This window comes from Nomascus leucogenys, chromosome 21 (assembly GCF_006542625.1).
Source record: "Nomascus leucogenys isolate Asia chromosome 21, Asia_NLE_v1, whole genome shotgun sequence".
NCBI lineage: Eukaryota > Metazoa > Chordata > Mammalia > Primates > Hylobatidae > Nomascus > Nomascus leucogenys.
In genome coordinates, this window is record NC_044401.1 from 75,627,976 (window position 1) to 75,652,005 (window position 24,030).

Consider the following 24,030-nt stretch of genomic DNA (forward strand, 5'->3'; position numbering starts at 1 on the left):
AGGCCCGAGTAATTTTTTTTGTATTTTTAGTAGAGACGGGGTTTCACCGTGTTAGCCAGGACGGTCTCGATCTCCTGACCTCGTGATCTGCCCATCTAGGCCTCCCAAAGTGCTGGGATTACAGGCGTAAGCCACCGCGCCCAGCCAGCAAAATGGACTTAATGCAAATAAACCTGCATGGGCCCTGCATTCTTTGGAAACTCTAATGCAGTGTTCCTGAAAGCAGAGAGATGCCACTAAGAAATCTTGTTTTCTAAAGGTGGCCTTGGTAGGGTGAATTTTTTTAAGAACATTACAATTCAACATGTCAAGGGATTGTTTCACACAGTATTGATATTTAGCTTTTAATTTTTTCTATTTAGAAAAACAAATGCCTTCCTAGTTCATACAATGGCTTCTTTAAGGAAAACTGCAGACAATGTGATTAAGTCACTTGGAGCTGAACTTCCAGGCAGCACTGCTGAATATTCATGATGTTTAATTTTTAAATCTCTCTCAAATGGAATTCCACAGAGACATCAGACTTCATCATCTAAGAGGCAAATCAGTTAAACCTACCCACAGACATTATCAGAGAATACGATTCATACCGTGTGCATTCCCTAGTCAGCCACTTTTGAAGATGTGGTGATAGAGCCTGCACCATCAAATAACTTACTATGAGCAAGAGGATACTGCTAGTTGCTACCTATATAAACATTTGTAGAAACAAAAATGAGAGATGCCTGTGACTGTTTGGGTTGAGGGGAACCATTACAAGCCAAGTCATATTCTCTACTTTCTCAACAGATTTGGCTCCTCTTGCTTTTTTTGTATAAAGTACTTTCAAGTAAGTGAAACAAGAGGTTTAACAAAGTCTCAACACTGGCAATGATCTAATGGCAAGAATAAAAACTCTATTTGGTTCTTATATTCAATCACTTGACCTCCATGTCTGAGACACACTATCAGTAAACTAACAGAAAACTGGTTAAACAAAAAACAAAAACCAGCAACGTTTAGCTTGGACTGTACATCAGGGAGAGGTTAAACAAAATTTATGGTCAAAGAAGTATTTATCCAGTAAATCCTACTCGTCACCATTACAGACTTGATATTAAAAATCCCACCCATGACTGTAAACTAGTTCAACCATTGTGGAAGACAGTATGGCAATTCCTCAAGGATCTAGAAGTAGAAATCCCATTTGACCCAGCAATCCCATTACTGGGTATATACCCAAAGGATTATAAATCACGGTGCTGTAAAGACACATGCACAGATATGTTTATTGTGGCACTATTCACAATAGCAAAGACTTGGAACCAACCCAAATGTCCATCAATGATAGACTGGATTAAGAAAATATGGCACATTTACACCATGGAATATTATGCAGCCATAAAAAAGGATGAGTTCATGTCCTTTTTAGGGACATGGATGAAGCTAGAAACCATCATTCCGAGCAAACTATCACAAGGACAGAAAACGAAACACTGCATGTTCTCACTCACAGGTGGGAACTGAACAATGAGAACACCTGGACACAGGGTGGGGAACATCACACACCAGGGCCTGTCATGGGGCTGGGGGCGCGGGGAGGGACAGCATTAGGAGATATACCTAATGTAAATGACAAGTTAACGGGTGCAGCACACCAACATGGCCCATGTATACATATGTAACAAACCTGCACGTTGTGCACATGTACCCTAGAACTTAAAGTATAATAAAAAATAAGAATAAGAGAAATGGTGATGTGTGTGTATGTGTGTGCATTTTTTAAATAAATATTTTTAATTCTTTTAATAAATTATTGAAAAGTAAAAAAAAATCCCACCTGTGTGTTTAGGAAACAATGATAGAGCCAAGTGAAGATAAACAAAAGTGTCCATCTGTCTTTATTTAAAAAGATATTCAACTTTCCTTATTAAATACTGTAGGTCTGTTTAGAATGTAACTAACACACGCCTCTTTGGGAAAAGAAATCCAGAAGAGAAAATGTAAGGTCTTTAAAATGACAACATACCGTGTAAGGAAGATAAACCATTAGAAATTTGATTGCGCTGACTTTTCTTTTTTTTTCGTTTGTGTAAGGGGAAGAATGTCTTGATTGTTTTTGCTGACTATAGTAGCAAGACCTACTTCTAATCATGTTTCTTACTGATGAAGTCTCAGAGGACAGTGGAGGAGATCGATCTTATCATGATAGAACTTCCTTTTTGATTTGATTGGTACAGAAAAGCCACAGCCTGTTGGAGGCTTAAAACAGCCTTCAGAATATACGTCAAACATCTCCTTGGCCCATATGGTGCCTCTGAGTTGCAGGCTTTGAGGATTTCTTTAAACACCTCTCCTCCTTTTCCAGGCTCAGTGTCCACATCAGAATGCTCTGCATCCCCATCAGAACGTTGTGTACCATGGAGAAACAATATAAATAAATCACGTAATAAAATGACCTTTCCCAAATCACGTTTTGGCGAGAAGATGCTTTTTACAGCTGTCTCTTTGCTCTCACTGCAGATGCCAACAACAGTGGAACTTTTACAAGTCCTACTAGAAGTTTGACATCCAGTTGAATTCAATTCTGGGGGAAGCTAAATTCAGCGTGCTTCCTTTTCACATTTTTGGCAGATTGAAAATATATACTGCCAATGAACCAGAGTGTGTACAAATAATATCTTCAGCCTTAGAGTTTGCTTGTGAAGAGAAGACAGTTCTGGGAGAAAGACCTTGAGGAGGGAATATAGAGAGGGATTCTTTATTTACTGGACTTGTTTATTGGCTTGGTTAAGATAGCTGATTATGTTGTCCTGGGAATTGTTGACCACGGTGACGTGTAAATAAGGAAACGACTTGAAAAGTGATATGTAAGGCCTCTGATACATATGAGAAGTGATGGAAAGTGATATGAGACAGTCCCACGTATGCCAGGAGCTGAGACACAGCCACTGAGGAGTTTATTTTCTGCAGGTGGCAGTGTTTTGTGGAATATCTGACAGGCCACACTATTTGTCAACACAGCCTAATCCACATGTCAAACAACATTTCCAATATGTTTTCAGAATATGGCCTATTCATGTTGATTACCAGAAAGGTCAAAATTCACAGAAACCCAGCAATACCCAAAGGGTAGGCTGTAAAGGATGAGAAAGCGATTCCAGAGAATGCCTGTTGCTCTTTTGTTTGTTTGTTTGTTTGTTTTACTCTCAATTTGCTAATTCAGGTTGTCTGGGCCACTGTATGGCACTGGAAGAAGGACAAGAAAAAGAAGTTAAAGCTATAAACTCTCTCTCAAAGCAGTTCTAGAATGTTCCTGCTCCTTTGCTTTCCTAGTCATTATAAGTTCCTTTGGAAGGAGATGGGGAATAAAGTCATGATTAAAAAAACAATCTTTACTTCCTTTCTCTTTTCTTATAGTGGCCAAGCTAGTGATCATGTATTAGAAACCATGAGTGCTCTCTTCCTTCTCATTCTCCTCCTCATCTTCCATTTGTTTTCCCTCTACAATTCTCTTCACTTCTTTCCCTCTCTCTCCCCCAGTTCTTCTTCTGTTTCCAATTTCTCTTCTTCTTAAAGTTCTTTGAATGTTCTCACTTCTTCTAATTCTCCATTTCCTTCTAATTCTCCTAATTCTTCTCCTTCTCCTTCTTTTTCCTTCTCTCCCTCCCTTTAAGCCTCAGCCTCCATGTATAGTTTACTCATTTGCTAGTTTAGAAATGGAATCTTCTATAGATTTCCACAGAATCTCAGGGTAGACCTAGTAAAACTAGGCTGAAACGGAAGAGTCCATACACCATCGCTCTTTCTACTCCTGCCTCCATGGCTTTCTGCATGATCAGTAAGCTAGAGTTTCTTATTTTTGGGGCCATTTCCACTAGAAATTGTTCCAAACTGTACAAGGAAAAAGTGGAAAGAGAAAGCAGAGTCTTAAAACTGCAAGCGGACTGACTGTATTTATTAATGAACAACCCTTCTTTCAAATGGAAAAATAATAACTTTCTGTTTTTCACACTAACTCATTATAAATAGACACCTATTCTTGTGTTGTCACTTTCTAATTCAGTTACACTTTGCATTTAGAAGACGGTAAAAAATAATCAGTGGCAATTATTTAATAAATGTCCTAAAATAGATAAAAATGTGATTTAATAAAAAAAAATGCTTCTCATTAAAGGACATTGATCTACTGGCTAAACTCTAGTTTTGACTATGTAACATTGCCAAATTCAACAAGTTCTGGTCTACAAAAATGAGAATTTCATGAGATTCAATGTAATAGGCTGACTTTAGGTAAAATGATGATTTGGGCTAAATGTCTTCAGGGTCTTCCACGTCCTAGACCAGGGCCCACAAGGACTTGATCCTTGACTCTTATACTGAATCCATTAAGAGTCCTCAGACGTGTAGTCTTTTCTCCGTATGTTGTGAATATACGCAGTTCACATAAAGGTGACAATTATAGGTTGACAGCTAAACTTTTACTAGTCTGCTGAGTATTTGAATTGCAAGAGGAGAATCAAAGCCCTAACCCAAAGACATACAATTCTAACAGCTATATTTGAAGACAGGTATGATATTTCATGGGATTATATATTGCTGAAGCTAGAGTCAACCGTAAGTACCATTTTATACAAACCCTTCATTTAAAAAATGAGAAAATGCAAATCTAGATACACCATGAGTGTTAGGACCAGACTCTCATAGAGTGGCTGATGGTGCAAGTTTCGTTGCTACTTCGCTTTCCTTAACTCTATTCCACACACCCCGTGCCTATTTTCTAGTCCTTTTTTCTTCCTCACTGCAAATTGCAGATTCTACCTCCACTGAGAAGGAGTGGGAGGAAGGAGGAATAGGAGAAAATAGAGCCATTTTCCCTGGCTCTGTAATAAACATTTTTCATTCCAAGATAGCAAACTAAACACAAGCTACAACCTCTTCCACCAACCTCAAATCTTCCAGAAATGCCAGCAAACATGTTTTAAATGAGTTTGTACACAGGTGCACTACAAAACTGGAAAGGAACTCTCCATGGGCCATAAACTGTGAGGAATCCCTAAAAGGTGGAAATTAGGTAGCATCAGATTGAGAAGGAAAACTACAGCCCAACACATGTCTGGGACAGTCCATTTATACTCTACCAAATTCCGTCTCTCCCTCTTCATCCAGAACTGAATCTCACTCCCAGTCCTTCCCTCCTCAAAGCCTTCCCTTGCCTTAGAACTCTCTTTACTGGCTTGTTCTACACCAGTTTTTATCCACCTTCTTTTCATCATCACACCCTAACGGTAAGGACTTTTTGCCCCCATGAGCCAATTTTTGCCCCTTAGGGATGGTGTTTCTTCTCTTGAGAATGTCTTACACCCCAAGGATCATCACAGACCTTCTTTTAGAAGATGCTCTGAAAGGAGAGGTTCTCTGACTCTTCTCAAGTTATACCATGGAAGTGAACCATATTTCTGCTCCTCTGGATGGCCAACTCTGGGTGAATGGTTGTCATATATGTGAATAAAGTCTTTTTTCCTTAAATGGCTTTGGGGGAACATTCACGGGGAAAAATCCAAGCACCAAAACATGGTTTAGAAACATTTACTCTTTGTTTTAATTTTCCTCTGGTGTCCCCAGGACATGATTTGCAGAGATGACTACTTCTGGCTAATTTATAGCATGTAGCTATCAGCATATAAAAAAAAACTCATTGGTGGTAGGCAGCCTCTAAGATATCCTCAGTGATTTTTTTCCTTTCGGCATTCATGACCTTTTTTAATCCTTTCCTTCTCCTTGCACATGAGCTTGGTGCTGCCATGGTGACAGTGAGTTCTTATTAGATCTGGTTTTTATGAGTGTGTAAGTATCTCTGACCTCTCTTTCTTCCTCCTGCTCTGGCTATGTGAAGATGCCTGCTCCCACTTTGCCTTCTGCCATGGGTAAAATCTCATTGAGCCATGCTTCCCGTACAACTGTGCTTCCTGCAGAACCATGAGCCAATTAAGCCTCTACATCTCCTTGAGCCATGCTTCCTGTATAACTGTGCTTCCTTCATAATCACAAGCCAATTAAACAGTTTTTCTTTAAAAATTACCCAGTCTCAGGCATTTCTTTTTTTTTTTATTCATTTATTCCAACAAATACTGTTTTATCAGCTGTCACGTGTCATATATGGATGGGTGTACAAAGTTCTGGAGACCCAACTGTGAACAAGACCATTGCTCCCAATTAGCCTGCTCCTTTCTCCCAAAGAACTGGTTGGCTCTGTTCTCCCCTTTTCCATGACATTGTCTCTTTCTGTACTATCACCTACATTTAGCATATGACCCCTTCTCTAGTGGTGCTTGAACTGTTTTGAAGGTGCCACATGTGAATTCTTGAATTGGGGCAAGGAAAAGGAGATAAGATTATGAATCTATTCCTCTTTCCTTGGGTGCAAATAAGGCATTTCTTTATAGCAATGTCAGAACAGACTCATTCACTTCCAAAATTAGGTTATAAAAAGACTGTGGCATCCATATTGAATTATCCTTGTCCTTCTCCCTCTCCCTCTGTTTCTTCAATCACACACTCTTGGGGAAGCAAGCTTCTGTGTTATGAATAGTGCCCTGGATGCTCACATGGTGTCTAACTGAAGCTTCAGACCAACAGGCCTATGAATGAGCTTTGAAGCAGCTTCTTCTGCCTGTGTCGTGCCTTGTATGACTGTTCTCTGGCTGATACCTTGGTTGCAGCCTCATGAGAAGACCCTGAGCCAGAATCACCAAACTAAGTCCTTTCAGATCCCTGACCCACATAAAGTCTGAAATAGTTTATGTGTGTTCTTTTAAGCCCCTAAGATTTGAAAAACTTCATTATCAGCAATAGATGTCTAACACATTCAAATTAATTTCCGTGTTTTTTTTCTTTCCTCCAAGATTATTTATAATTCATTAGCTAGTGATATGGTTTGGCTGTGTCCCCACCGAGATCTCATCTTGAATTGCAGTTCCCATAATGCCCATGTATTGTGGGAGGGACCAGGTGGAGATAATTGAATCATGGGGGCCATTTCCCCCATCCTGTTCTCATGATAGTGAGTTCTCTTGAGATCTGATGGTTTTATGAGGGGCTTCTCCCTTCGCTGGGCACTCGTTCTTCCCCTTCCTGCTACCATGTGAAAAACGACGTGTTTGATTCCCTTTCTGCCATGATTGTAAGTTTCCTGAGGCCTCCCCAGCCATGCCGAGCTGTGAGTCAAACCTCTTTCCTTTATAAATTCCTTTATAAAATTTCCTTTATAAATTTCCTTTATAAATTATAAATAAGTTAGTCTCAGGCATGTCTTTATTAGCAATGTGAGAACGGACTTATAAAGCTAGTCTGCCTGTTTTGTATTAGTTAGATGTCTATCTCTTTTAGACAGACATTGGAGATAGGACTAAATGCTTTACCAAGGCAAAAATAAATACCAGCACATCAAATTAGAACTTAGTTTCCCATGTTATTAGTATGAGAAAAGTGATAAATCTAGTGGAACAAAATGTGACTAGTTCAAATAGAAGTAACCATACTTGGTTGTCCTTTATAAAGTTATTTTATTATTATTTCAATAGTTTTTGGGGAACAGGTGGTGTTTGGTTACATGGCTAAGTTCTTTAGTGATGATTTCTGAGATTTTGGTGTACCTATCACCAAAACAGTGCACACTGCACCCAATGTATAGTCTTTTATCCCCCACCCCCCCCACCCTTCACCCTAAGTCCATTATGTCATTCTTACGTGTATGCATCCTCACAGGTTAGCTCTCACTTATAAAAGTGAACATGTGATGTTTGGGTTTCCATTCCTGAGTTACTTCACTTAGAATAATGCTCTCCAAATTGCTTGAACCCACAAGGTGAAGATTGCAGTGAGCTGAGATTGCACCACTGCACTCCAGCTTGTGTGACGGAGAGAGACTCCATCTCAAAAAAAAAAAAAAAAAAAGAATAATGGTCTCTAGTTCCATCCACGTTGCTGCAAATGCAATTATTTCATTCCTGTTTGTGGCTGAGTAGTATTCCATAATGTATATGTACATATGACATGTATGTCTATATATGTCCACATACGTCCACATTTTCTTTATCCACTCATTAGTTGATGGGCAGTTAGGCTAGTTCCATATTTTTGCAATTGTGAATTGTGCTGCCGTAAACATTTGACTATATAAGAAGGCTTCATGAATTCCACTCCCAACAATTCAACATTTCTTATTATTTGGGGGAGTCTGGGGAGTTCATTACCTTTGCATCTTAAAGAGTTAGTTAAGAAAAGCACAGCATAAAAAGATTGCAAGGGTAATGTCCACCAGGTTATAGGAACAGTTTTTTCCCCTGAAACTATAGTAGCCCCTTGACCTGTAAGTAAATGAAAAACTATATTCAAAAATTCCTCATCTGTTCATCAAACTAGGCCAAGTGAGTTCTCCACATGGTTCTATTTTTGCCCAGTTGATATCATTTTATACTTACGTACCCCAGTTTGATTGATTCATTCATTCATCGAGTGTCACAAAGATAATGACTTTCTTTTTTTAACTCCTATTTTAATTAAAATAATTTATTCAGAATTCTCTCTCCCTTCAATAACTCTAAATTAGTGAGTTCTTTCTCTGAGACCATTTTGAATATTTTTCTTTTTGAGGGGCTGCTGGTGTTGGACTGGTTTGATTGATTTGCATAGAACCTGTTTCCTTTTTTTAAATGGCTACTCAGAATTTTTCTCTGATGAACAAGTAAACTAGAAAATATCCAGAGATACTGGCTGACTCGTCATATTAAAAATATATGTATTGTGTAGCAAGGGTGTGAAGAATGACTCATTCATAATCTGGTTTAATGAATCAACAAGGCCAAAGGACACAGATAACACTATGTCCCCTGTTCAGATGCAGCAAGTAGAGATACTGGTGTGGAGGAGAGCTACGTGTGGATTTACATCTCAGAAGAAATATCTTCTTCACCACTGATCTACAGCTCACCTACATCTGGGCAGGTGACCAAAACCTTTGACATTTTGCAGACCTGAGTCTGAAACTTGGCTACACCCCTTATTGGCAGGTTATCCAAACTCTCAGCCTTTTTCGCATCTTCAAAATGAAAGCAAATGATTCCCCCTTCATACTGGTATGAAGTTTAGATGAGACGAATGATGTAATACTTAATTCTTTACCTGGGGCCTGATACATTGTAAATGCATGGTGAATGACCAGGTTATTATGTAAATGGTGAACTTGAACTCTGTTTCTAATAGACAGGTGACTTCTCAGGTATCAATCATTGAAACAGAAATTGAAGAAATGAACTATTTTACTCTTCTGCTCAATGCATTAGTTTTAAATCTTACGGAATTTCCTTTATAATAGGTTAAAAAAAAGGTCAAAGATTAGTTCACATAGTCCAATCTACTGATAATTTTATACTCAGAAAGTTACATTCAACTCAATCCTACAAACCAAGGAAAATATCAAGGACAAGAATAAGTTGGTTATGGTTTCCCTTGTAAGCCCAACAGACCACTATATTTGTTTTTGTTTTTTTTTTTAAAGCAAGGATAGGTACCAACTTTAAAACTACTAATTTACTTACCTTTCTAGCTTACTAACTAGTAGTCTGAATGTAATAGGGCCAAATGCCTATTTAGACAGTTGAGATAGAAATGTCCAATAGTTTACTGACAGTTGTCCAAATTAATGTGTTTTAATTATTTTCATTATAATTGATCTAAGTTTTTGATCCTATTTTTATAGAGACATTTAAAATCCTCCCTTATTAATCGCTTGCCTCATCGTTGCGTACACTCTCAAGACCACTCCAACAGAACCTGGGCAATGAAGCAGAACGATGATTTTCTGTATGAAGTTAGAGTCTTGTTTGTTTCTAAAGAGTTTCTAAGTCTCCAGGGTTTGTTGTCTTAAAAAGTCAGATTTGTCATTGTCTCCAGACCTGGAGCTATCTAAAAATGGAAACCCAAGTTCATGGATAGGGTAGTAGAAGAGCAAGCAGAAATCTTGATTTCCAGGCTTCCAGTTGCCACATCAGCTAATCTAGACATCGGTTTAAGGGCAGAGTAAGGACACTGGAGTCCAAAAATTCCTTTAATCCACTTTTATTATCTACTAAATTCTTAACCTACAGTATTTAACCCTCACAAAATTTCATGAAAATATATTCTATTTTTTTAAGCTTCTTTTACCAATGGGAAAAGTTAAACTCAAAGTATTTAAAGCACCTTCCTGGAGTAGTTCCCACTCAGCTCATAACCCTTAGGCTGAATCTAGAACATTGGTTCTCAGCCAGGGATGATTTTGCTCCCTCTTTCTAGGGGACACTTGGCACTGTCTGGAGACATTTTTGGTTGCCACAAGTGGAGGAAGTTGCTGCTGATGACTATGAGTAGTGGCTGCTAAACACCCTACAGGGAATGCACAGGATAAGTCCCTGTAGCAAACAATCAGCCAGCCGAAAGTGTCTAGTGCCAGAGCTGAGAAACTAGAGTTCTGGTAGACAGAGCACTGTCTACCAGAACTTTATGTGATGATGGAAGTGTTCTACTAGACACTTGAAATGTGGCCAATGTGACTGAAGAACTATAAATTTATTTAATTTTAAATAACTCAAATTGAAATAGCCCCATATATCCAGTGGGTATTCTGGTGGACAATAAAAGTCTTACTTGATATATTATTACTTCCTCACCTATACAATCTTATAATCATAACAATTTTATTAGGTTGTTCTAAGAACTAAGATTAGTAGGTATGCTATGAGTTATTAGCTGCTATTTTAAAATTTAAATAAGTCCATGTATGCATACTAATTATGCTGTTACAGATTTATATTCTATGTACATACACACATGAATTAAACAATTTCCAAAGAATGGTCTCAAATAATAACTGCATGTTTTGATATTCCACAGACTATTAAAATCCACCAACCCAAGGTCTCCAGTTCTGCTGAGTCCCCCTGTGTCACCTCCTGCAACTGCCACAGTTGTCAGGAGCTCAAATACTAGAGACCTTCTTCACTAGATCAATGAGTATCTAAACTTTAACAAATAAATAAAGGGGTAATTATTAGCTTGCCCCCCATCCCACCAAGGCCAGGTTTACTTAAATGTCGATACCTTGGTAAATATAAACATGGCTTGATTTTAAAAAGCAACATTTGTGTGAGCCTTTTGGAAGACCACTTTTTTTTTTTTTTTTGAGATGGAGTCTCGCTCTGTCACCAGGCTGGAGTACAGTGGCGCAATCTCAGCTCACTGTAACCTCTGCCTCCCAGGTTCAAGCAATTCCCCTGCCTCAGCCTCCTGAGTAACTGTGGCTACAGTTGTGTGCCACCATGCCCAGCTAATTTTTTGTATTTTAGTAGAGACGGGGTTTCACTATGTTGGCCAGGATGGTCTCGATTTCCTGACCTTGTGATCTGCCTGCCTCAGTCTCCCAAAGTGCTGGGATTACAGGCGTGAGCCAGTGTGCCAGGCCTGGAAGTCCACCTTTCTGTGGCTTCTAGCCTGAAGGCCTAGCCCACTTCTGCAGTTTGAAGGTGTCTCTGGAAGACAGGCAGAATGGCCCATCAACACTCTTTGCACGAGGACGAAAGGATCTTGGTGTGCGTCACAACGACTGAGCACTTTGAGGTTGGCAGTTGGGGGTGGACTCAGATCTCTGCTGCTGGGGAATAAGGTCAATCCTTACATCTCAAGACTTACATTTGTCTTGGCAGACAAACTTGATATGGGAATAAGGACCAGTTAGATTCTTCTGGCATCAATGTTCCAATGCTCTTTGAGTATATTTTCCTTTGGAACACAGGATTTGAACTCAGAAAAAGGTTGGGACCAAGGAAGAGATAAGAATAAAAATAAATAGAGTCACAGCCTTTCTTTTCTTCTCTTCCTTTGAGTTTAAGCTTAACTGTCACCCCTCTAGAGACTTCCAACCTCACCCTCTGCCGTTTTGTTTTTTTATCTCCTTATTAGTTTCCTTCATAGGACTGTCGAGAATTAGCAATTATATATTTGTAGAGTTATCCACTTAGTTTCTCTCTGTCTCACTTACTGGAGTATAAGCTCTGTGAGGGAGGAGACTGTGTCTGTTTTATTCACCATGGTGTCTTCATAATTCAGCACAGTGCCTGGAGCACACTAAGATGAGTGAACAAATAAATGTTGGATGAGAGGATAAATGAAAACAAAATTAATTTGGGTTTAAATGCCACTGATGACTCTTCTGATTGGAATAAGCCATACAAAGCAACGAAAATATTAATATATCTTTCCATATTCCTGGAAAACAGTGCTCCCAACTTGTGTTCATTTTTCCTGAATCTCAGAGAACTTTGACTCAGAAGTATTTACCAAATTGTAGTTGTCCCTAATTCCAGGATCCTGGCACAAGGTCTCTGGGGATGAGGCCACCATAGAAAGAATTATTTGAGCAATTATATGAGATGTGTAAAGATCAAGCCCAAAGTCCGCACAGCCCTTGGTTCCTAAGGATTTCATGTCTGCCAAGAGCAAAAGAGAATGTGGGAGTTGCCAAGCATTATATTGCCTCCCACCAAAGTCCCTATTTGGGTCCCCCTAGATAGATAGTTGCTAAGAATTTCTTTCTTTTCACAAACACTCACAATGAGCCTACTATACACATTGGGTCAGGAGTTGGGGCTGAGTTACAAAGAATACCCAGTAATACAGGTTACGCTTAAGCTTTTAAGCCTACAGATCTGGGTTGAATTCCAAAGTTGGGCACTTACTGGGGACTTTGGATAAGTTACACATACCCCCATCCCTGTGATCCCTCATCTGTGACCTAGGGTGATCATAGCACATATTTCCTACTGTTGCGATGAGCTTTCAGTGGGTATCTCTAGTTAAGCATCTAGCACAGTGCCCAGCACATAGGAAGCACTCCATACACGCTAATCATATGTGATAATTTTAAAACTTGGCTCCAGACTCTTTGGTGTTCTTCTCGTTGAAAATTGGAGCTATGTCTCCTCCCCTTGAATCTGGAAGTTCTTATGAGTGCTGTAACAACAGCCTGTGGTGGAGATGACACTTTGTCTTCCAAAGCTAGGTCAAAAAGACATCAGCCTCCACCTTGCCTGCTAGAAGCACTGATCTACCTCAGAAGAAGTTCCACTTCCCCAGTGCCACCATGCTGAGGAAGGCACATGGAGGACCTCTGGTCAAGAGTCCCGTCTTAGTCCAGTCTTCCAATCATTGCCACCAGGATGACAGGCCATGCTGCTTGGAAGTAAGCACTCTAACGCCAATTATTCATTGCCCCAGCTTGTCAAGTTAACACCAGCTGAGGCGTCAGACACTGAGAAGCAGACTCAATCCACCCAACCTTTATAGTCAGAATTTCTTATCCATAAATTCCAAGTGTATAATGAAAAATTGTTTTATGCCACTAGGTTTTGGAATAATTTATTACTCAGCAATAGGCTGTGGAACACTACAATCACTATTCACTCAATATTACAAACAATTGTGATAATTATTAAGAGTAGTCCCAATTATACCGTAATCACTAATAATTACTGTCAATAATTGAGTAGATTGTTATTCTTACCACCTTGTATCCATTCACCCTTCTCCTGAGAGAAGCCTAGAGATGCCTGGAACTATTTTATCTTTGCTCCTCCTACAACGCCCTTCCCACCCGCCAATCTTTTTCTGACTCACTCTTACTCATCCTTTAAGATCTCAGATGTGGCATCACCACCTCCAGAGAGCCCACTCCCCAGCCTGGGTTAGGCCATCTCTGTGATGCTGCAGTGACTTGTGAGTTTCTCTTTGCACATTGCACGCTGCACTGGCTCCGTTATACTAAGAATTTCTGTGAGCTCCCTGAGGCAAGGCACTGATTTGTTAATAATATTACTTTCCAAGGGCCTTCCATTTGCACAGGAAAGACAGGATGAGGTAGAGGCAGAGGTTGAGAGCACAGGCTGTGGATCCATACTGCCTGGGTTCGAAGCTTGGCTCTGCTACCTACCAGCTGTGTGATCTTCCATCTGCTTTAAACTGTGTGTGTGTCCCATGTGAAGGAAGCTTCACTCATAAAGTTTCTTATGCTTCAAAGATTAAAAGCTTGAAGGAATAGAGAGCATTTGGATCAGTGTTGGATATATAAGAAGTCTTCAATTAATTACCCTTTATTGATTATAAAATTGTATCTATTGGTTTGGCCCTAGACAGAGGGGCAGGCCTTCCATCTCATTTTTCATGTTCTGTCTGCAGTTTTCTCCTCTGGATATTTGACCTGCTGTATTTTTGTTTGTTTAGCCTGGGATCTACCAGTAATTCCCGAATCTAGATGTAAACTCTAACCTTATCTGGGGAATCGGTTGGAAAAGCTCAGGCACTGCTTGCAGTGTTCCTACACAAAGTGATACCAGGGAACCCATAGCGTTAACAAGTTCACTCAGCAGTAGCGGGGATGTGGCCCAGGGTTAGGGCCAGCATTTGGGAACATTGACCTAGAATTTCTATCCCATTTAAATGTTACTGCTTTATCTTGCTCGGATTTTCAAGCGGGCATCCCATACACACAATTTCCCCTTCATATGGCAAACTGAAGTCTGTTTAAAACAAACGTCCAAATGCCATTTCAATCTATTTTCACAAGACATCCCTTTTCTCATCTCATTTTGTCCCCTTCACTGGTAGTTAGTCGCTGACCCTGTTCTTGTTCACTAAAAGAGCTGACCATTTGTGGTCGGTGGACAAACAGCTGGTCGCCTCTTTTTTTCTGGAGGGGGTGGGGTGGGAGAGGAGTAAAATTGCAAATAAGGGTGTTAAGGCTGTTTACTAAAAGAGCCACTCTCTTGGCACGTTTTGTGCTTCTCTCTACCAGAGGAGGGGAAAACTGGGGCTTATTCATAAGGGAATGAATAAATGGTCAGACTCACTTCAGAGTCAGATGCTAATCCTCTTTTCAAGTGGGAAATGCTTTTTTCTATTTCCTATTTGTTTATGAATTTCACAGCATAGATTCCTAAAACACCATTCCTGGAGGGAGATGACCTGTAATTTTGTCGGAATTATATTACCCAATCACCTTAAGTCAGTATACATTTTAGATAGAAGAGAGAGAGCAGAAAACCAATCCTTAGAGCACACCTGTGAGACCCTTTGAATAGCGCTTTGTGAATGAATTGCCCTTTATCTCTCTCCCCAATGATGCTATCACAGCTTAACTGGCACTAACACAGCTGTTCACAGCTGCACACAAGATGTTAGCAAGAGCACAATGTCAACCATTTGTCCTCGTGTGGGGCAGCTTAATTTATTTCCTTTGAGGATGAAGTCTGATATTGTGTTCCAGCGAGAATCCCATCAACAAATCTAAAAGACATTCAGAGGTCACATTTAAGGAATGAGATGAGATTCTGTGTCTGATTCTTCTTGTGGCTATCTCCCCCTGCCCCTCAAAACCTACTGAGTTGAGAACTGATCTTGATGATTAATTTGTTTTTGATAGACCCTGAGCAGGAAGTGAACTGAGGTGGAAAAAATGTTCTTATTATTTGAGGGAGAACCATAGCCACTCTTCACCTCTTAGCTGGGTCAGCTGATGCCAGAATGCTCTTCACGTACCAATTCAATGCAATGTGAGATATCTATAGCTAGATATATAGATAGATATGTAGATATAGAGCACCTACTCCGTGCCAAGCAAATGTGCAGGACCAAAAAATGCAATAAAAAGATTTGATTTTCATTGGAATTTAAGTTTCATGTCTTGCTCCTGAATGCCTTTAACATGCCTGGCACAGTTTAGATGTTCAATAAATGTTGAATAAATGAATAAATAATGCACTCTGTAAATCAATCTCATAAGCCAACCCAGATAAATTGGTAGCAGCTGCCCAGAGGGCTGTACCAAGAAAAACCCTGAGGCTATGTTTAAGCTCAGTGGGAAATGTGACCTGATTGATTAGCAGTGTCTCTCAAGGGCAGAAGAGGGGTGAAATCAAGTGTGTGATATATTCGCCTTTTGGGGGCTAAACATAAGTAATATAGCTATTCTTACCCTCCCTCTCACTGTATCTTTAAAACAAAAAAAAAATTCTTTTCCTTCAATTTCTAAAACAAGCTAGGTGGCTGTCAGGGTCTAATCAGAAATAAAAATCTTCTGCAGTCATGGCCCCTATCTATTCTGAATCCATCATTCTTTCTCCACTCAGGAGGCAAGAGCAAATACATCAGGGTTTGAGTCATTCAAAGAGACTGCTGAAGGAAATTATATTTCACTACTATCACAGTGTCCACTGCATCTTGTTAAACAGAAAAACATTAAAATATAAAACTTTAAATCTCACCCTCAATTAACTCAGCTTCCCTGTTGCAATTCACTTTATCAAAGCCAGAGGAGCAAGTTTTGGCACTACTTACTGGGAGAAGATGTTGCAGAGCAACATATATTTTAGATGTTGTCTTGAAATTCACAAAATGGTCTATCAAACTGACCCAGAGCTCTAGTGGAGTGACACTGTGCAAGTAATTTGGCAAACTAGTTTCACTAACAGCTAACCTCTAGTTACAGAAGCCATGCCAATTTGCCTGATCTTTAGGCAATTAGATCCAAAGATGTGGCAACAAAACACAGCCAACTTTTTTCTTTATACACTTTGGTTTGTATTTGTGATAACAAGTATGTGTTACTTTATAAATGGGAAAAAAGAATTCACATGGATATAAATAAAATATATATGGATATATTTTAAAAGGCAGTATTTCTAAAAAGATATGTTTCTCTCAGGTTAGGACAAAATGAACCAAAATATTCAAAAGTGGATGTTTTTAAATGGAATTGCAAGTACTTTTATTCTTCTTTAAAATTAAGCAAGAAAAGTGATAGAAAGGCTATATTAGAATATGAAAGCAAGAGAAGTAAAGAATGAGGTTGATATCCATATTGTATAACAAATTATTACTATAAAATTAATGTGACATAATATTTGATTTGATAAGGTTCTACCTTTTCCTGTTTTTGTTTCTAAAAGTATTTCCTAAAAAAGTAAATAAGGGTGAAGAAAGATCAGCTTCAAGTATATCTAAATTCAGAAGTTTATGTATTCTGGGAATTTGGTGGAGATTCATATCATGGGACAGATACAACACTGGAGACTATAAACAGGAGTAAATCTAATTTGGTATTCTGAATATTTCCTTTTTAAGGTTTGACAACCAAATGAATATACAACATATATATAATTGGCTGTCAAGCATATTAAGAAAAATGCTACATAATTCATTAGATACAGTGGTAGATATTGGAAATGTGTCAAAATTTATTCTAAAGTGCCAACATTTTCGCTTACATAAAAGAAATCACTGCATAAAAATTGTTGCCCATAGCCCAGACCAATAGAAATATAAAATCCCTTAGCTACGAACTAGAGATGATGAAAAAAGGAAACTACATAATGTGGCAGACTAGAAAAAAACTAAACTTTGCACAAAGCATCAATCTCGAGACCTAATTAGTGCCCCTTGGAAACTAGTTTTTCAATTAGAGATTTGAATCAATGCCAGAGACATGAGAATGAATTTGCAAAATGTGCTTCCATCCACCTTTTTTAGCTTGAGGATTTCAGTTACAAGAAAACGTATCAAGAAAATAAAAATCTATTACAGAAGAGAGAATCCTTGACAGACCAATGAAGATAAGAAGGAAATCTTTTGTGTTCCCAAAACCCATGAAGGAAGTCTTAAAGACTTCAGTAGACAATGGTTAAAGGAGAGAAGGAGAAAATAAACCTATCTAATGTGTAAACTCCAAGCTATTCAGAGCGGACCTCTTCAAACCTTCTAGGTATTGATTTGGCCTCAGGATTATCATAGGGAATGATGAAATATCATTGTTGATGGAGCAGGATGGTACTTTGGAAACTTGCTTTGGGTCCTCCTTGGGTTTTCCTACTGTTAAAGAAGGTAGGCAGGCCTCTGTGTTCTCTTCCCTCATAGGGTTTGAGTTGTATGGCAGAAAACAGGATTTGCCTCAAGAGAACACTTGCCGCGTGTTTTTTTTTTCTTTTTTCAAAAGTCTGCTTATTGATTAGACCACTATTATTTTGGGTCTTCATCACTTGTAATTGAACCTAATTCTGTTAATAAATGAGATTGAAATTACTATCAACCTGAATAGATGGTAGTTCAAAGTAAATTTAATTTGGTTTTAGAGAAATGGTGTTAAATTATCTTTGCACAACAAAGCTTGGGATATAATACCTGTTCTTGTTCTAATAAATTTGGAAGAAGGTACACTTGTCCTGGGGATGGTCCCAGTACAACTAAAACTTTAGTATGCCTAAGAATCACCTGAAAAGTGTTAAAATACAGACTGCTGGGACCTAGCTCAGAATTTCTAATGCAGAAGATCTTGGTAGGGGTGAGAATTGCATTTCTAACCAGTTCCCGGGTGATGCTCATACTGCTGGCCCAGGACATAGTTTTGAGAACCGTTTTTCTAGATCAATTCTCAAACTCTCTGAAATACAGGACAAGTTTTATTTTGTTTTTCAATCTGACCTGAACTGATGCTTTTGTAAAATACAAGAAAAATAAATTACTAGAAAAGGGAAATAATGTGAAGGTAATACAAATAGAACCCCATTTTAAAAATCATCATTTGGATCCAACAGACATAAAATTACTCTGCAAATTACTATAAAGGTTTCCAAAAGCTGACTCTCAGTGTCTATGCTGACCTGGTCTTGGACTGGTTTCAGAAAGTAGACAGATTGGCCCTGGATCCCTGGCCCACTATAGCACTCCCAGCCTGAGTGAGAAGTATTGGTTCAGAGGTTCTTCTGATTCTTCCTGTCTTGGAAATTTCTGGAGTAGAATCCAAAGACCTCAAGGCTTCAAGCCTGGGCCAAAATCTTCTACCCTGACCAGTAATCATTAGCAGTCTTTTTTTCTCGATGACACTAATATAAAAGGGTGATTTGTTTGAGGGCTGGTTCAATAATATAGAGAGCTTCCTTTTCTCTTAGAGCATTCTAGAGCAGCCTCCGCTGACAAACCTTCGAAGGAAGTTCTCAGGAAACAAGCAGTTGTCATCCGATCTCTGTCCCTATCATGGGATCTTCACTTTTAAAGCACTACTGACCAATAATTGGCAACATATTTTGAGCACTCGCTATGTGCCAGGAACAATAATAAATTGCTTATAATTAATGTATGTGCTTTACAGGTATTTTCTCTTATAAGTTGTCAAAAACTTCACACGCCAAGTGTAATCATCATATTCTTTCACAAAGGGGAGAAAAGGAGATCCCAGAAAGTGAAATAACTTGCATGAGATCATACAGTGGGAAGTGGGCACTTACACCCAAGTCCCATGTGTCTTCAGGGACCATGTTTTTAACCTGCAGGCTTTACTTCTCATTTCACCCAAGATCCTTTCTTGCAGAAATCCAGGACAGAGCAAGCTGTGTACTTTGTGCAAAGCATCCTGGATAGGAAGCAGGAGACTCAAGCTTAAGTCAGGACTCTGCCCACAACTAGCTAAGAGCCTAGAAGTCATTCTCCTTTTTGGGCATCATTGAGTCCTCATCCATAATTTTCTTCAAGAACTAATGTTCCTTGAAGGGTTACAAGACATTCTAGAACAAACGCGCTCTGTGGTCAAATAAATTTAGGAAAGACTGAATAGGATATCACCCTCTGTGAGATTCATATTGCCTGCATATTAAAGGATCCTGACAGGGCTCAGAGCATAATACCCCAAAAGGTGGTACCTTAGCACACAAGAAGTTTAAGCTGAAGAAAACGGGAAAAAAGCCGCAGAAGCAGGATGTTCTCTCTGACCTTCTCTACAAGTTCTTCCCCTCCCAAGCAGGCCATAAACTTGAATTCCTGATGCTTTTATTCCGTGAAGCAGGCCATAAAACCAAGGGAGGTTACTCTCTGGCCCTCTTCCTCCCTTCTCCACTAAAGGCTCTGTGACAGTGTCCTGCCCTATACCCAGTGGAAAGGGAAGTCACATGGATGCCAAAAAGAAATCCAAACAAACAGGCCTTGCCGAGAACCCCCCACCCCATTTATTACCATCAGACCATACCTTTTTGTCTTCCAATCATACTTTGGCATGACTGTCCATAAACATACATGGTTTTCCCCTGTTGTCTTTGCATCTTCATTTCTGAAGGCACCTGTGTCACATAAAATTTATATTGAATAAATCTGTATTTATAGTAATAAAAATATAAATGTGTTTATGTTAAATACATGACATTAAATACATTTGCTTTTCTTTTGTTAATCTGTCTTTTGTCATAGGGGTCTTGGCCAAGAGCCTGGTGATGTACAAAGAAAAAATAATTCTTTTCCTGAACGCTTGCCCTCTAAAAGACCCTATGGTAAAAACGGTTTTGATTTTATTAAACCTAGCATTTCCCAAAAGTTACTGATCAGAGAAATCCTTTTTCATACAACAAATATCTTAAATAACAGTGGATGTTCATGGAACACATTTCTGGAAGCAATACTCAAAAGTTCTGAAATTCTGTGAGTCTACTCCTGGTGTTCCTGCTCACATAGAATGCGGTGTGGCAGGAGGAGGGGAGCCAAAAATCATAACAAAAACAATAACAACGGCTAGACCTTATGGTACGTGCTATCATTAACTATGTGCTGGACTAGAAACCCAGACACTGTTCTAAATGCTTTACATCTACTAACTTAATCCTTATAACAATCCTATTATGGTAATTATAGACATTATTATCCTCATTTTGCAACTAAGGAAATTAAAGAGAGGCCCCAAAAAGAGCAATTATATGTTTCTCAAACTGAATCCTTTCATTGAGACTTAGGTTTTCCCACATGCCCTAAGAGTGTCAAGAACTGAAATAGAAGCAAGCCGTTTATATTTTATTTTGTTGCCCAGTGTGCTTTATTTGCATACCAAAAGCATGCTGATATGACTGTAATCTGCGCTGTTGAATGTTTCTGACTTCCTTTTAGTCTCCCTCTGTTTAGCATGGTTCACACTCATTACTCTCTTGATCAAGTTACAGACAAAAGCAGGCTCCAGATTAGGCCTATTAAGATTTGTTTTTAATGAGATAATTTTTCTAACAGCACAGGCCAGATTCACGTGGGTATGATTACAAAATCAGGCCATATTGCAGAAAAGAAAAGAAAAGCAGATTTTTGCCTGGTCTTCAGATAATTTCAGCCAGCCTTGATTAACTTGATGACACTTAAAAGCACAAAGCAAATATAGGATCAGGGACTTTGGAGTGATGAAGCATCACGTGGCCTCTGCTCTGCTATGACAGTGCGAAAGTTTCTGTATCAGGGATTAGAACTTCTTAGAAGGCAAATGCTCAGATTTAAAATATTAGAAATCACAGAGGAAAAGATAAATGCATTCTTTCTACCAGTGTGAGCTTGAGAAAGCAAGCTGTCTCGCTTTCCTTAAATTCATTTGCCGGTCCTTTTTGTCTTCCAGGAAGAAATGCCCTGCTCTGTGTGACGGAGGAAAAGGATTTGATAATTAACCCCAAGCTTTTGGGGTCTCTTTGCATGTGTTTTATTTTCATTTTAGTTAGAATAATATAATAATGTAAAAATAATCTGCATACTCACTTTCTAAAATATTCTTTGCCTAAATCATTTCTACATATATTTGTAGCCCCTGCATACTCATTTCGTAAGTATTGGCTTAAGAAGTCTTTACCTGGTTGGGTGCAATGGCTCATATGCCTGTAATCCCAGCATTTTGGGAGGCCAGGGTGGGAGGATCGCATGAGCCCAGCAGTTTGAGACCAGCCTAGGCAATATAGTAAAACTCTGTCTCTACAAAAAATACAAAAAAATTAGCTGGGTGTGGTCGCATGCACCTGTAGTCTCAGCTACTCGGGAGGCTGAGGTGAAAGGATCACATAAGTCTGGGGAGGTTGAAGCTGCAGTGAGCTATGATTGTGTCACTGTACTCTAGCCTCAGTGACAGAGTGAGACTCTGTCTCAAAAAATAAAAAATAAAAAATCTTTACCTGTACCATAATAAATACTTAAATTATGTCTTTATATTTAAAATCTACCTAAAGTATCCATTCATCTGACACTCTTTTACAATAATATATATAAGGAGAATTGATTTGGGCCATCATGCCCCAATTTTGGTCCAAAGCCTCTTTCATCTCTCATTGTAGCACCACAATGAAGAGAGTGACAAGCCTCATTAAATATTTAAAGATGTTGAGCAATTTCAACTTGTTAAAGTTGTTTGTGCAAAACTGAATTTAGCCTGAATGTCAAGGAATAGCTCTTAACCACAGGCAGGAGATCGAAAAGAAACCTTTAGCAAGAGCAATGGTTAGAACACAATACGTGACTCTACATGTAGAACTGAACACAGCCAAATGGCTTATTTATTCTGTATTAACATGGTGGAAACCATCATGTAGCATCTGGGGGCTGAATGAATGAATTACAGAAGAAAAAAAAGGCCCAAAACAGAAGGCCACGTCTAACTAGTCCTTGAACAGCAGCACACCCCCTACACTCCATCCTGACACACGCACAACCACACACTCACACTCACAAATGACTCAGCATGATGACTTGTACAAGGCAAATGTTCAATAAATGTAGTCTCATTTCAGTTCCGTAAATATCCTCGTTTCTTTCTGGATGTAGTCCTTTCACACAGTATTTTGGATTTCTAGAACTCTCTTTACCCAAACATTACATGGCTCACTTTTTCTGTCTTTATTTTTCAGCTCAAATAAATCAGAGCAGCTTTTCCTGAGCACACTTCCTAAAAAGCATCTACCCAAACCCTGTTATTCTCCATCTCCTCTCCTTATTTATCTTCAAATATAACATTTACTTGATTTATTCTTTTATTAGTTTTGAACCTGTACCCCTTATTCCAGTGTATGATCTTTGAGGGTAGAGAAAATATCCATCTTATCCACTGCTGTATCTCCTACCCATAATGTGATAAAAGAGACACTTTATGTTTTCTTTACTTGGAAGAATGTATTTTCTTGCTCATCTCTCATTGGCCATTTTGATTTTCACTTCCTATTATAAATTGGCCTCATTGGAGACAAAAGTTGAGTTTTATGTGGATCCCAACCATCCTTTAATAAATGCCTGTAACCTCCTTCCCCATATATTTTGAGTGTGATTTTACCCACTGTCTCTCAATGAGTGTTGTAGGTAAAGATGTTGGAGAACTCTATCCTTAGAGACTTCACTTAATATTTCTCCCAGATGAACTGACTGCCTCACAAAAGGATTCTTTGTCTTTTGAATTTAAGCGGCTCTTTGTCTAGGCTGGCATCCAGCACCACAGGAGTAAAATGTCAATGCTCTCTATTTAATCAATGTTTTATTCTTGGCTTGTATTTCAATAGGGGGGATGAAACAGCAATTCAAATGTCATTGCAGATATATTTTTTGTCCCTTTTTCATTCTGGGTCTATGTTATGTGAATCTCAATAATTTAGAATTTATTTTCAATCTGTACAAATCCCTTGGAGAAATGTGCTATTCATTTGCTAAAAGACACAACAGCTGTGTTGACCTGACACCAAAACCAGGACTCTCTCTCCCCCAACCAAAAAGGTCATTTTATTACATTCAGCGTTTTTTTTTTAAGTCAAGATTGCCAGACTCTATTGTTTGCAGACCTATGGTCCCCTAGGTTCATTTTGCGGAAGACTAATCTATAGTGATATTTTGGTAAAAAATTGTTTCAATGGGCCAAAGATTTCAGAAACAGGGTATTTGCATATTTAAGTTCTGAGAAGACCTGATAGGAAATCACCTAGCTTAATTTAGTTTAGCTTTTAGGAGTTTCTTCATTTATTTGACTATAACAATGGTTCACAAACTGTGGTCCCCGTGCCACCTGGGAACTTGTTAGAAATGCAAACAATTGGGCACCACTCCAGACACAGAATCCAAAACCCTACAGGGAAAGGGAGACTCGGTGATCTATTTTCAGAAGTCTTTCAAGTGATTTTGATACATGCTCAAGTTTGAGAATTATTG

At 38.9% G+C, this 24,030-nt stretch overlaps 1 long non-coding RNA gene across 1 annotated transcript in view; it reads right to left on the reverse strand.

Moving 5' to 3' along the window:
- LOC105738832 overlaps positions 1 to 24,030 on the reverse strand; it is a 303,739-nt gene that overhangs the window by 90,336 nt on the left and 189,373 nt on the right. The window contains exon 4 of the long non-coding RNA XR_004027510.1: positions 20,081 to 20,171. This is a non-coding gene — a long non-coding RNA (uncharacterized LOC105738832). The remainder of the gene's footprint in view (positions 1 to 20,080; positions 20,172 to 24,030) is intronic.